The sequence below is a fragment of the Ochotona princeps genome, chromosome 1 (genome assembly GCF_030435755.1).
Source record: "Ochotona princeps isolate mOchPri1 chromosome 1, mOchPri1.hap1, whole genome shotgun sequence".
Classification (NCBI taxonomy): domain Eukaryota; kingdom Metazoa; phylum Chordata; class Mammalia; order Lagomorpha; family Ochotonidae; genus Ochotona; species Ochotona princeps.
In genome coordinates, this window is record NC_080832.1 from 65,254,305 (window position 1) to 65,270,182 (window position 15,878).

Genomic DNA, 15,878 nt, shown 5'->3' on the forward strand with positions numbered 1-15,878 from the left:
CCACAAGTTTTTCTGTTTGTGGAAGTTTATATATACATTGTAAAAATTATGCAGATGTTATATAAATCAATATTTACATACAAATATTGCTTCATTGTACCAAGACATATAAGTGAAAATACACTCTTCATTTTTTTTCCACAGTAAAAAACAACTGAAGAAATATTCCCTTTTTGGTATTTTTATTGTTATTATTTTCCATTACATAGTTTAATAGGTATAAGTATTCCCTACTCCCCTTTCTCCATTCACATCAGTTCCCTAATAGTTTCTCCCATATTATTAAAAGAGTAAAGCCCTTTGGAAGCAGTCAAATTTTGTCATTCTGTTATTTAAATGTATCACTGCATTGCAGGTATAGGCAATGATAGAAAATATATTTTTGATGTTAATTTATGAGTTTCATTGAGATATGCTCTTCCTAACATTTTTATTATAAAAAAATCACTCACTACATGATATCAATATGTTTCCAAGGGGAATATATATATATATATATATATATATATATATATATACACACATACATATACATATATATATATATACATATATATGTATATATATGTATATATATGTATATATATGTACATATATACACATATATATGTATATATATGTGTATATGTATATATATATACATATATATATATGTATATATATATATATAATGTCTACACTTAAAGGAATGTGCTAAAAGAAAGAAAGTTTCACACAGGGAGTCACACTGTGGCATAATGGCATAAGCCAGTTCCTGTGATGCTAATACACCAATGCACAGCATTATATATGCCAGAAGCTTCAAGTCCAATTCAGCTCTCTGCTAATGGTCTGAGGAAAGCAGCAAACAATGGCCCAAGTGTTTGTATCTCTGCCACAAATCTGGGAGACTGGAAGAGTTGTGGCTCCTGACTTTGACTTGGCTCAGCAGTGCCTGTTGAGGTCATTTGGGAAGTGATGTAAATCTCAATTTCAAAATATAAATAAGTCATTTAAATTATTATCAAAAATGCAAATATGTAATAAAAATTATATAAACCCCCAATTTAAAAAAATCTTCCAAAATGTTTCTTTGCCTATCCATGATTATAAACCAAGGCAATTTTAAATAATAGCAACATTTCATGCTCACCTTATATGAATTAAATCTAATTCTATGGTCATGTCCACTTATTAATATTTAAACATACACCTTAGATGATTCAAACCTGGGATAAGACATGGAAGATTGAAATAGAGTAGGGAAAATACACAAAAAAATTCAGAGTTTATCAGTGATGGTATAAAACATGAACTAATGGAATGGTGGTTAATGTATCTGTGAAGTTATGTAGAAAAAACTTTCAACTCTGCTAAAAAAATGCACTGGGTAAGATAAGAAGAAAAGCGTAAAAATAATGATAGATGTTATTGAGAAATTGATCAATGCATTACATCACTTGTGCTTGCACTTAGCAAAGACTTGCTTGCACCTACCCACTGCAGACCCTGGAGGATATGGACACCTTCCCTCTGAGAGAGGGACAGAGCAGAGTTATGGCGGTAGGAAGAAGCAATCCTATGTACTGGTTCGCTTCCCAAATATTCAAAGTCTGAGCTGGATTAGGGCCAATTCCCACATGTTCTCAATGTTCATATCCAGACCAAGTATGGCGCTAGGGACTAGACACACAATATAGGTCTCTTGTACCTGGTACCTGATAAAGTTCGTAGTGCTGGGAAGTTGGAGTGAGCCAGATGTTTTAACCCGGAATTTTAGCCAAAGCTGGGAACTGAACCAAGTATTTTTATGTGGGATCTAAATTTATTAATTACCATGTTAAATGCCTTCTCGATGGTTATATATTTATTTTAAGAATTATTTAATTTTATTGGAAAGTCAGATATACAGAGAGGAGGAGAGACAGACAGAAAGATCTTCTATCCGATGATTCACTCCCCAAGTAACCACAATGGCCGATAATCGCCGATCTGAAGCCAGGAACCAGGAGCTCTTCTGGGTCTCCCACATGGGTGCAGGGTCCCAAGGCTTTGGGCTGTCCTCGACTGCTTTTCCAGGCCACAAGTGGGGAGCTGGATGGAAAGTAGAGCTGCTGGGATTAGAATTGGCGCCCACAGGGGATCCCGGGCGTGCAAGGCGAGAACTTTAATCACTATGTTACCATGCTGGGCCCTTAATGATTACATTTCAAAGGGTTGGCTTTTGGGTCCTTCAAAGAAACATCAGTAAATTGCTGAAGATGTGCATCTGAAATGGTCAGAAAATGAATCAGCAGATTCTCTAAAGTAAATGCTCCAAAAACAGGAGAGTCAGAGATCTTGGGGGTGGGAATGGTGTGGGGATGGGAGATTTATTTGCTTAGGGGTACCTAGTTCATTATTTATATATTGAATAAAGATATTTCAAAAACAGAAAGGAAGAAAAATGTTTTTATTAGTTTTGTTTGTCATAGGAGCCTTAGAAAAGAAGATACGATGACCCAGGGTCAGTAGTATTTTCATAAGAAACTATGGCTGTGATGTTATCAGAAAACAAAGGGTATGATATTATGATGATACATTGGCAAGCTCTGATTATTAAACTCCTTATTTGTCTTTGCTTGTGGGTGAAAATACAAGAGAGAAGGTTCTATGACTTCTTTTTGAGGAAGATAGGTCAGAGGTTTTTTGTTTTTGTTTTTTACTTGCATTAGAGGAGAATGCCCTTCCAACATCTGTAATTTTCTTACTTTTATTTAGCTTAAAATAATCAGTATACAAACATGGGATCTTTTAGCCATATGCATTCTGATTGCTTTATATCACCAGGAAAAACAAGTATATCTAAAAGTTGGTCAAGTTGAGGGGAGCATCTAGCAAGGCAATCCTTTCCAGACGTCACAGTGTGGGACAAGGCAATTGTCTCGTCTGTACCAGAATTAGGATCACTGAACTCCTGGTTGGAATTTCAGCTTCTTGTGGAAGACCGTTTAGAGGGAAAGGCATGTCAGGACCACTGCACCCTTCTAAGGCTCCTTGTTACATGACAACACTGTTTTCTTAAGTGGATCTGCTTTTATAATTCATGAAAAAAATAGTTGATTGTCTAGTGCCATGAAATTCTTGGGTTAGATAATGTCCAGCATTCTGACAATGTGTCATTTTCAAAACATGAAATTTACATTACTTCTCTTTCTAAAAACATAAAAACATGAAAATACTACTAAAGTACAGTCTGCCAACCAACATCTGCTGAACTTGTGAGAGTAGCATTAACTTGTCTGGAACATAGCATTATTTACAAGTATACACAACTACTACACAAATACAGTAGTCTAACAGCCATCATTTTGATAAATGTAAGGTTTTATTCAGTTAATAGTTTAAAATAATCCTGCTTCAAAAATTGTTTGAAGTCACAGAGACAATATTAAACTTGCATACTTTAAATCTCTGGTATCCCACCTTATTTGCTAATTATTTTAAGAACAATTATGCATTGTCAGCATCTCTCCAGGACAACATTAAAACATTACTTTCTGTAGGCCAGAATCGGTGAAGCAAAGATCTCTAATCTAGCTTTAAAACACTTCTAAAACAAAAATCTTGCTTTCAGTATTGGTATTGAAAAGACACATCACCTCGTTATTATATTTTCTCATTTTTTTTTGCCTCAGGTTTGTATCCTTTCACTGCTTTGTTTCCGCCACTGTACTAATCTATTATAATTAAGCTTTGCAGAATTATTTTCATTTGAAATCTATCTTATACTTTGTCTTGAAGACTAGATTTGCACAAGTTGTATGTTTATCAGGCCGTCACTTCCCTGATGCTCCTCACTGAATGTAAGCAAAGAAAGTATGCCACCTGTAGTCAGACATCATGCCTTAAACATTGAATTTTAAGATTCATTAAAATTTTTCTTTTGAAATATCAGCATACATTGCTTCTCCACCTTTTGGCTAAGATCAAGTGTAGCATCTGTTCTTATGAGAAATATCATCATACACATTGTGGACATGTCACCAGTAAAATTTTACCTTCCAGATGTCCTGAGTAATGGTTAAGTAGTTAAGTTTTCCTGTTCAAATATTTTCTCCACTAGCAGTTCTAAACTGGGCTTTTTACTGGACTGGAAAAAAGATGTGCATTTCAAGAAGTGACAAGGTTTTCCAGTATGTTTTCCCCCTCTTTGTATGTGTGCAATTAGAACATTTTGGGGAAATACCTCTGAATGCAGAGATTTTTGTCATTACTGTTGTCATGGAATAAACTGATTCAATCGATATCAATTAGAACTAAGAACTGGAACAGCATTGTGGCACAGCTAACTAAATTATCACCTGGAAGTATTAGCATCCCCTATGAGCACCAGATGAAGTCCCAGCTGCTCTTCTTCCAATCCAGCTCCTCGTTGGATTGGAGACTGGCATGGAGTTTCAGGCTACTGGCTTCAAGTTGGGAAAGTCCTTTATGTTTCTGCTACCAGGGAGTAATCCAGTAGGTGAAAAGCCTCCCTTTTTCTCTCATATTTTCTCTCTCTCTCTCTCTCTCTCTCTCCAATTATGACTTCCAAAACCAAACAATGAAATCTTTTGAAAAATCAGTGTTATGTTCTCATTGAACTAGAGGCTACATGTCATGAAAAGAAAGTAACTGCTCTAAAACACTGGGGTTTGGGAAACTGCTTGATTCAAATCAGATAAAAGCCTGAATCCAGCTCTCACAAGTAGCATGTATTACCTGAACCAATGTAAAAACGTGTGTAAAAATAGATAATAATAAACTTTTGGGTACATTTATTTCCAAATATTTATACTCGCAATTATCATGTACAGCTTTTTTCAGTGTGACTTAGCTATTAGGAAGTTAGTAGATGAAACAAAAACCTTTTTTTTTTTTAACTCATTACAATCACTTTCAACACAGCAAATAATTTTGAAAGGGAGAATGAAAGGATAAAGCTCAATTTGAAACTGGAAAGATCTGGAAGAAAAAAAAGTGCCAAAACCCTGGGCCAATGGGGATTAGAATCAGAGCCTGAGCTGAGAGGATCATAGCAGCCATGTGAACTGCTGGAGGGAAAAGCAGAATTCTGAGATTGCCAGAGGGCGACAGCTGGTGCCTGGGAGCACGTGCTAGGAGAGCCACATGGATATCAGAGAACCATGTGGCTAATCCTTGGATTCAATAATACTGGATGTAGCTGAAGGCTCCGGAGAGCAGATAGATGTGCCACTAGGCATGTGGCTGGGCGTGACAGTGTGTGTGCACCAAAGCAGGGAAACAGACTGCCACTTCTTTCATTTCATTTTGCTTTCCTGTCATGTGTCAAGTTAACAAATAAACAACTGAACACAATAGGCTGAACACAGATGGGAGTAAGGTATGCAGAAGTTATTTAACATTGCATCTCACCTTTTGGTTAAGATTAAGTGAGAAAGTAATTCACCAATTAACAGATATTTTTCCGTGGAAATTAAAAAAAATAATAATTAAGCTTGAATGGATCGTAATCTTTAACTTGCTAGGACATAAATCACTAAGACTGAGTTACTGGATAATTGTTATCTATTAGATTGAATTTTATCAGTTACTTATGCAAATAACATCAGAGGATGATGATTTTCAGAAGCAAGGGTGTCAGTTATGAAAAGGAGTCATTGATTGTGCCTGGAGGAAGGGTAGCAAAGGTGTTGGAGCATGTGATTTTCTTACCTTTGCTTGAATTCTTGTTCAGATGGATATAAAGAGAATGCAAATGATAAGAACATCACTTTTAGTTAGCACTTCACCGACAGCATTTAAATACAGAAATTATATAGGAACAGACTTTTTAAAAATAATCGAATTGCAAAAGCTGGAAAAGTGAAGTATGTTATATAAATGGAGTATCATTGAGTCACACGGATTGAATTCAGTGTTAATTCCTTACCTCCGTAACTTTCCTTGCACTGTGCTGGCAATACATGCCCTGTTATATTCAAAAATAATTGTAACAAATATTTTCAGCAGTTTACAATACAAAACATTTGTAATCATAAAAAGTGAAGCAATGTTGTGGTATAATACTAATAACCAAACCTCACCTGTTAAGGAATGGGGAAATAATTCACACAGCTTGCATGAAAATTACATGGGAATATTTATACATACTGTACATATGTATATATATGTGGATGTCATACATATGGACATATGTACATGTATATGTTGAATTACACCTGACTGTTTTAAGACTTGGGGATGGGGCTAAGGAATGGGTAGTGTCATGGCAGACTAATCCTCCATCTGTAGCAAAGGCATCTCATATAGGTCCCAGTTTGTGTCCTGGCTGCTCCACTCCAATCTAGCCACCTACTGAACCTTGGAAGGAAGCAAAATGCTTAAATTCTTGGGCCCCTACACCTACATAAAATCCCAAAGGAAACTCTTAGCTCCTGCTTTGGGTCATCTCAGCTTTGGCCATTGCAGCAATTATGGGAATAAACCACTGGATCTCTCTTTCTTTCCCTGTCTCTCCTCATTAAAATCTTTAAAATAAAACAAAATAAATGTACAAGAAAATTTAAGAGAAGTGATTATTCTGGGAATACTATAATTTTTTGTAAGAAAAATGAAAATACATTGATGACTGCCTCCTTTGTCCCAAGCGCCAAAGATGAAGTGAGTACTCACCGCATGTTTGACAATTAATAGTACATTAATAACAAGCTAAACTGAGGGACAGATACTAGGTTATAGAGCTTTCTGTTTACTTGATTACTATATATTTAATTCAAGAAATCAAGATAACATGAACAAATACAACATCTTTTGTCATGCAAAACAATAATTGAGAACTTTGAACAATTTAGTAAAAACAAAATTAAATAAAGTGAAAGGTTATTTTAAGTTAGTTGTAATAGTGAATTGCTGACATTTTAGTAAATTTATTATATCACATTGAAATTAAATTTTTCTCTTGTAACAAAAACAATCAAAAATTAAACTATTGTCATTGATAAAGGAAAAGCCATACATTTGCTTATAATATTTTATTTCATAAATATATTAACAAATACATTTTTTGAGATTAATATATTTACACACACCTGCTAACAATGTATACTAAAGTAACTTTTTGCATTTGTGTTCTTTTCATTTTCTAATTTGTAATTTTAATATTTATTCTAAATAGTGACTATGCAAATTTTTCCAAATGAAATTGGTAGAAGTAATCAATAAAACATTCTAAATCAAATTAAAATATTTTGCATTTGGAAGTGGATAATTAGCCACTGTTTACAAGTATATTCTATTACATTTTAATGTTAATATTAAGCACCATTCTGCCAAAAAAATAATAAAATATAGAATCAAATGTAAAAATAGCTATGTTAAAGTAATGGCCTATTAGCCACTTGAGACTGAAATTAGGGAAAAAGGGAAGCTCAGAAGATGAGCCACAGAATCCCCAAATGTCTGCCCTTTGGGACAATTTTACAGATTGGTTCACAGTTGAATGCATGAAAAGCATGTTCTTTCTTAAGTAAATAAATTATGTACCCAAGCAAAGAAAACAGAGATCAGATCTTATAGATAAAATAAAGCATATATGTCATTAAGGCACCAAACAGAACACAGGATATGAGTTAGATTGTGAAAAGTCTGTTTTAGATAGGAACCCAAACATATAGTGGTGAGTACACAGGAAAAACACTGAAGTTTCAAGAATGTTGGGAGATACTGGAGTTCTCATACTGCAGGAGTGCAAAACTGCTATCTCAGGCACTGGACTGAGATATTAGAAGCATTGTGAACTAAAGATCAGAACAGTTTCCTAGAGCAAAATCTTCTCTGAATTTACCATAATAAATTCCTGATTTGATGTCCGGCAAGATTCATAAGGAAGTCATATAGGGAAAAGAAACCCAATAGAATGAAAGAGCTTAATAAGCTTGTGTTTACCCACAATTCACCAAAACACAATGGTTTTCTTCTTAATTTGTGCTTATTTAACTAATATGTTTGAAATTCAGAGAGAAGGAAGGAAGAAAGAAAGAAAAGGAAAGAAAGAAAGAGAGAAAGAAAGAAAGAAAAAGAAAGAAAGAAAGAAAGAAAGAAAGAAAGAAAGAAAGAAAGAAAGAAAGAAAGGAAGGAAGGAAGGAAGGAAGAAAAGGAAAGAAAGAAAAAGACAAAGCAAAAGAAGGAAGGAAGGAGTTCTCATTTTCTGGTTTACTCCACTTCAGCTCTATTTGGGCCAGGCTGAAACTGATAACTTTGAGCTCAATCCTGTATCCATAATTGGTAGTAGAAACCCAAATACTTACGGTATCCTCTGCTGCTTCCAACAGTACAGGTTTGCTGGAAGCTGGAAATGAGTGGAGACAAGGCACAATTGCAGACATTTGACATTTTTTGAATGTCACATGTTCAAACTTTCTTTTTTTTTAGATTTTATTTTATTCTTATTGGAAAGTCAGATATACAGAGAGGAGGAGAGACAGAGACGAAGATCTTCTGTCTGATAATTCACTCCCCAAGCCGCCAATGGCAGGAGTTCCAATCCGAAGCCAGGAAACCAGAGTCTCTCCCAGGTCTCCCAAACGGTAGCAGGGTTCGGTCCTCTACTGCTTTCCAAGGTCACAAACAACGATCTGGATGAGAAGCAGGGCTGCCTGGATGAGAACTGCCGCCCAGATGGGATTCCTGCATATGCAAGGCGAGAACTTTACCCGCTGAGTTACCATGCCGGCCCCAAACTTGCACCTTAAAAATCGTACCCAATACCTACCTTTTGATACTAATGATAAAATAATAAGCTAAACAAGTATAAAACGATCAGTCAATAATAGAATTACCTATAAACACTCTTTAATAACAAATCTTATGGGCCCTGTCTGGGAGCCTAGCATCTAAATTTCTTGTCTTGCATGAGCTGGAATCCCATACAGGCACTGTTTCTAATCCCTGTGGCCCCAATTCCCATCCAGCTCCCTGTTTGTGACCTGGAAAAGCAGTCAAGGATGGCCCAAAATCTTGGGACCCTGCACCCAATCTTGGGAGAACTGGAATAGCTCCTAGCTCTTGGCTTCAGATAGGCTTAGTTCTGGTCATTGTAGTCACTTGGGGAGTGGATCAGTGGACAGATCCTCCTCTCTGTCTCTCCTCCTCTCGATCTATCTCACTTTCGATCAAAAATAAATAAGTCTTTTAAAAAGTTAGTATGTTATCCTTATACCATACTTTGTCAATGTCAATTAATACATATCTTAAAAAAAGGGAAATATGGTCAATTGAAACAGCTCAAAATTTTCACTAACACTATTTCAAATCATCATCAAAATATACTGAGGGGAAATCACATTGAAATTGCAAAGTAAAAATACGTAAGCAGAGCTTCAGAAACAAACTAATTGCCATAATAAAAAGTCTATTGGAAACTTTAGATTCGAATAGCATAAATAAAATGAATAATTCACTGGGTGGACAATTGTGAGTCAGAAATACAGGGAAAGGCCAACACACTTAAGTACATTCTAGGAGAAACAACTGCTGCAAATAAAAAGAAATAACTACGGAATAAAAAAATGATCATGAGGCATTTTAATATATTCGCTGAATTGAGTATCTGTATAATTTAAGTTCATAGGTGATGAGTATTACAATGGGCAGAAAAGTATTTGAAGCCAAATGGTCAATGATTTCCAATTCTAAACAAAAAAAAATTGATTGTTCCAAAATGTTTCGTGACCCTTGAATAAGATTAGTCTCAACTGTGTTCAACTACTCAAACATAAAGATCAAACTAAAATTTTGTATGCAGATAAGATACATAAAATGACATGCCACCAAAAAGCATAAATGATGATTTATGAACATAGTTGAAAGTTGTGCATATCTTTAAAGATCTAACAAAAAATATCAACACACAACTTTGTGTAAGTGAAACAAGAGTCTAATAAAAGTTATTTCATACAAATATATAAAAATGATAGGCCCCTGAAATGCTCACATTAACTATTGGAGTTTCTGGATTCAAGTCCAAGATCTACTCCCAGTTCAGTTTCCTGTTACTGTGTACCTGGCTAGGTATTTAATGATGGTCCAAATAGATCAATCACTGTGGCACCAATACAAAAGACCCAGAGTCCTATCCTTGGCCAGGTTCCTATCCTTGGCCTAGAGCAATCACAGCTATATTAATTGCAAACACGTTTGGGGTCATGAACCAATATAGAAGTCTCTCTCTCGCTCTCTTTGTCTTTCTCTCATCTCATCTTTCACCCTTGTTTCCCTTTCTCCTTCTCTTCCTTTCTCTGCTCCCTTTGAAATAAACAAACATAATAATTCTTAAGACTTGGAAGTTAAACCAAAAGCTGGAGAACATATCCCTAGTGCCTTTATCTGAAAAGGATTATGTGTTTAAAACGTATAAAACATTTCAAAATTCTACAATAAAAATACAAACCACACAAGCAGTTAGACAAAACATTTGCATAACTCTTCACAACAGAGAATACATTATAGCTTTTAATTTTATGACTATGTTATCATTAGGAATATCTAAATTTAACCACAATATAATACAAACACTGCAAACATTGCATATACATTTCATAATACAAAACATTGTATACACATGGTAGAATACTCCAAATAAAAATTTGAGCTACACCAAGTTTTTATGTAAGGCAGGGACAATTGAAGTTGTTGTATATTACTACTGGAGTTGTAAAATATTAACCCATTTGGGGAAAGAGTTCAGCAGCTTAATTTAAAGTCTGCCATACACTTATTGATACCAAGATATCACTCAAGAAAAATTCAGAAATACATCTACAGAAACATTTGGGAAGTTGGGTTTTCCCAAAATGAATAAAATGTAAAAGGATCTTATATTAATGGCAAAAACATTGCAAATGTTGCAATAATGTAAAAGAAACAGTAAGAAAGAAACACAACATTGTTAAGGACAGCACTGCTATTAACCACATGTAGTATTTTCTTGAGAGGAAAATTTTAGATTTCAGAAGATCTTTAGATATAATTGAATTACATAAAATTTCAGAGTATATAAAATATATTGCACATGTTTGTAAGCATTAAATATTCACATGTGTGTTTATGGATAACAACTCTGATGTATATTTCAAATGCAGATGCTTATGCAAGTATGACATATAAGCTACGTTCATATGAGTGTGTACGTGACAAGGAATATAAAAAATGGGCATTTGATACTTTGGTTATTTTGGAATGTCTGGGTCTGATTTCCAGCTTGGTCTCTATTATAGCTTCTTGGAAACACACACTCTGGAGGAAGCAGGAGACAGCTTTAGTAGTTGGATGTCACCCATGCAGGGGGTGCAAGTTGAGATTTTAACTACTGACTGCAACCTGGGCCATCCTGTCATACCCATCCAGCTACAGTGTACATTTCGGGAGTGAAGCAACAGATGGCCCATCTGATTTTCTGTGGCTGTCTCTGATTTCATCTGCTTTTTGCTTTGTTTTTTTTTTTCTTTTTTGCCTTTGAAATACATAAAATTAAATAAATAAAATATGCATTTTAAGCTTTTGTGAGAATGAATTAAAAGATCAATTTATTTTGAGATTAAAAGTCTGAAATTCATGTACAGGAGTTATTTGAAAAGTTCATGGATAATATACATCAAAATTAATATGCATGAATTTCAATTTATGCACCCAAATAACATCTTTTAATTTAATTTTCAGGAACATTTTTAAACATCTTCATATGTATTTATATATTACACTTATTATATATGTATAATATATATATATATGTAAAACTCAGAGATGTTGAATAGTTTACCTAAAGCAAAAAGTGAAAAAGATATTGTTTCCAACAGTGTCTCCAAAATTTTGATTCCAGGGCTGTTGTGTTTAGTGGATAAATTCACTGCTTAAGACACCAGCATCTTACATGGGCATAAAATTGTAGCCCATGCTCCACTCCCACCAGTTCAAAACTAATGATCTGGGAAAGACTACAAAAGATAGTGCAAACACATGGGGTTCTGAAATCAGGTGAGAGCCGAAAAGACGCTCTTGCTCCTGGCACATTCCTGTATATTACAGAAATGTAGGGAATTTACCAGCAGAAGGAAGATTCTGTCTCTCTCTCTCTTTCTTTCTTTCTCTCTCTGTCTTTCTGTTGCTCTCTCTCTCTCTTTGCTTCTTTCTCTCCCTAGAACTTTTCCAATGCACAAATAAATCTTTACAAACAAAACAATATGAAAACCCACACACCTTATGGGCCAAAATACAGAATGTAGTTGAGGATGCGGGTCTTGATATGAATGTTGATAGGCAGTATCAGGATATGAACTGTGACACTTCGCCATCACTTGCCACATCCTTGCTCCTTAAATGTGTAGGTGAAATATCAAGTTTTTGAAAGGATTGCAAAGTTTTGTGTGTTTTATTTGGCACACAAAAATAAAAAGTATATGTGAAATCTACATATAATAATGGAAAAGTTGCATGAACATCAAGTATCATTTTTCAAAAAAATCACTGAATGGAAACTGTTTTTGGGTTGGACTTGGCCAAGATTCAAACTGTAGAAAGCTCAGTTGTATGAATTTTCCAAGCATAGACTAACATAAAATAGTTTATCATTATTGCCATAAAAGAACATGGAAATTTGTCTTATATAATTGAATTCTAACACATAAGTCAGTATGTGTAAGCACTTTAGTAAATCATTACAGAGAATGAGAATATTTTTGGCCAGAAACAGAATGCCTCAAACAAGATCTCTGTACTGAAAATATTACTTTATTTCCTTTGAATTGCAATTAGTCTATTCAGAGCTAGGACATTTCCAGTTAGAGAGGATGGAGGGAAGTTTTTTTAGAGATTTATTTTTTAATTTTTATTGGAAAGGCAGATATACAGAGAGGAAAAACAGAGAGGAAGATCTTCCGTCCAATGATTCACTCCCCAAGTGACCACAACGGCTGGAGCTGAGCCAATCCGAAGCCAGGAGTCTTTTCCAAGTCTCCCACATGGGTGCAGAGTCCCAAAGCTTTGGGCCGTCCTCAACTGCTTTCCCAGGCCACAAGCAGGGAGCTGGATGGGAAGTGGAGCTGCCGGGCTTAGAACCGTCGCCCGTATGGGATCCTGGCACGTGCAAGGTGAGGACCTTAACCACTACGCCATCATGCCGGGCCCTGGAGGGAGTTTTAATGGGAAAGTTTTTGAGGTACTACATTAAAATTTGACTTAAAAGTTAATACTCAAACTAAAAGTGAAAAATGCAGATTTTTTAATAATTTTGTCCCAGGGTCAAGGTGAAAGTTCAGTGTATCTACTAAATAATTTAACTGTCCTGATTTTAATGAATTTCTACAGATGTAGAATATCTAACACAAAATGGTCAGCTATCTGATTTGAGTTCACACTAATGATGGGATCATCTTCAGAATTCACGCTTTTAAACAATCTGTTCTAGGGCTGGATGTAAAATTTTACATATAGAAAAAAGTGAAAGTCAATCAATTCTGTGGCAGTTTGTTTATAAAATTCTTCATAGTAAATGAAGTTGGAGAATTGTGACATACATTATAATAATTTATTTGCAAGATGGTTTTGTGTAGCAGTGTGTTAAACCATTACCTGTGCTGATGGTGACTGGAGTCCCACCTGCTGCTCTTCCAATCAGCTTTCATACCCACTCACCCAGAAATGCAGTGAACGATGGCTCAAGCACTTGGGCCTCTGCCATCCATTGACCTGATCAGGAAGACTGGCTTCAGCCTTCTTTCGATCTGTCTGCTTACACTATTTGCGTATCTGTGCAATGAATCAGCTGATGGAAGATTACTCTCTCTCCCTCTCTTTCATGTCTTTCTCCCTCTTGCCTTTTTAAAAATTTTTTCTCTGTCCTGCATTTCAAATAAATAAATAAATCTTTAAAAATTAATACATATTTAAAAATTTGCTCAGTGGCTACTTTTAATATGGTTAGTCACAACATAAGCAAAAAAATTGAATTATATGTAGGGAATGTTTCCATAGAAGAGCAAGATGTGCTGTTCCAAATACAATAAAGACACTACGAGAATTACAAAATGGGACAGAATTGATAATTGATGGACAACTGAAGTAATGGTGTGTTCCAAATTCACAAAATCTCTATTAGAAGTTGGCTAATATTTCTGAAAAAAAAAAAAAACCTCAGGCTACTACAACTGTTGGTTATGACTCAGTTATATATTTTCAGTTTAAGTGAGAAGCTGGAAAAACATTGTTGCCCATTCTTATCTCTTAGCAACTTTCTGAGGACTAGCATATTATTACATTAATGGGAACTGGCCTTGGCTTCATCACCTTCATAAAGATCTATTTTAATTGTGTCATAGATTAATTTTGATTAGCAGATAAATGTGCTTTAGAAAAATAAAGAACATAAAAATTACACTGCAGTAATTACATATGCTTCGTAGGATGATGAGGACAGAAAACAGAATGATGCATACACCTCATTAAAATTGCTGGAGAAACACAAGTTTTGGGGAAACAAATCTTGTTTCTGGTAAATATTACTTCATATAAGCCTAAAAAATGCACATAATCATAAGGTACCAAGGAAAGTAAATGACATCTTACTTCTAAGTTTCCCTTGTGTATAATATAGGAATTTAGAAAATATTTTCTTTGGCCTTTAGGTGGTCACAGAAGGTGGCTGGGAACCCGCATTTACTTTTAACATATTGGTTACTCATTACTATGTCAATTAATTCCATAATGATGTAAATTTTTGCTGATGGTATGTTGGAGCTTTCAATTGACTGGGATTATACTCTGCTGGCTCTGTCATCAGACCAGAGAGGGTATACCTAAGAAGCCGTTGAACTTGACGGGACAATAAGATGCTGGACTCTATGTTTGGTATATGCTTGCAATGGGGAAATCTCAACTGAACTTGAGCTGTGGTTATGCAATAAGGTGGAGGAATCCACCATGGTGGGAGGGTTTGGGGAGGGGTGGGGAGAACCCAAGTATCTATGTAACTGTGTCACATAATACAATGTAATTACTGAAGTTAAATAATAAATAATTAAAAAAAAAAAAAAAAAAAAAAAAGAAAAATGAAGTAATTGGGCCTGGCAACGTGGCCTAGTGGCTAAAGTCCTCGCCTTGAATGCGCCCCGGGATCCCATATGGGCGCCGGTTCTAATCCCAGCAGCCCCACTTCCCATCCAGCTCCCTGCTTGTGGCCTGGGAAAGCAGTCTAGGACGGCCCAGAGCCTTGGGGCCCTGCACCTTTGTGGGAGACCCTGAAGAGGTTCCTGGTTTCAAGCTTTGGATTGGCGCAGCACCGGCCGTTGTAGTCACTTGGGGAGTGAATCACTGGACGGAAGATCTTCCTCTCTGTCTCTCCTCCTCTCTGTATATCTGACTTTGTAATGAAGACAAATAAATCTTTAAATAAAAAAAAAAAAAGAAAAATGAAGTAACTGTAACCATCACATTCACAACACTTGTTGAAATTTAATAAACTGTTTCTAAGCTATGAATAATTAAGGATATTACCTAAGAGAAAATGTTTTTCACATTCTAAAACATACTTACGTGTGCTTTGCTTTCTTCCTAATTCTGTCTTAAAATATCTCTGTGTTTTATTCCAATCTTTTGTGTCAAATGACTCACTTTCTGCATCTTATTTTCTGAACCAGGAAATTAATTAGAACACTAGAAAATTTTTAAAAAAGATAAGGAATAGTGCTGAAACATTGAGGGAAGTTTATGTACAAGAATTAGGTACATTTAAAATTACTGATGAATAATCAGGATATCCTTGTATTGTTAGTTAATATATTTTTGTCTCATCTATTGGATTAGCTTTCCATAACCAAAGTGATCATATTAATGCTTATATAATT

General features: G+C 35.2%; 1 pseudogene; it reads left to right on the forward strand.

Annotated features, from left to right (window-relative positions):
• The first annotated feature begins 3,921 nt into the window (after nt 1-3,921).
• On the forward strand, nt 3,922-4,024 carry LOC118760602 (U2 spliceosomal RNA; annotated as a pseudogene).
• The last annotated feature ends 11,854 nt before the right edge of the window (nt 4,025-15,878 follow it).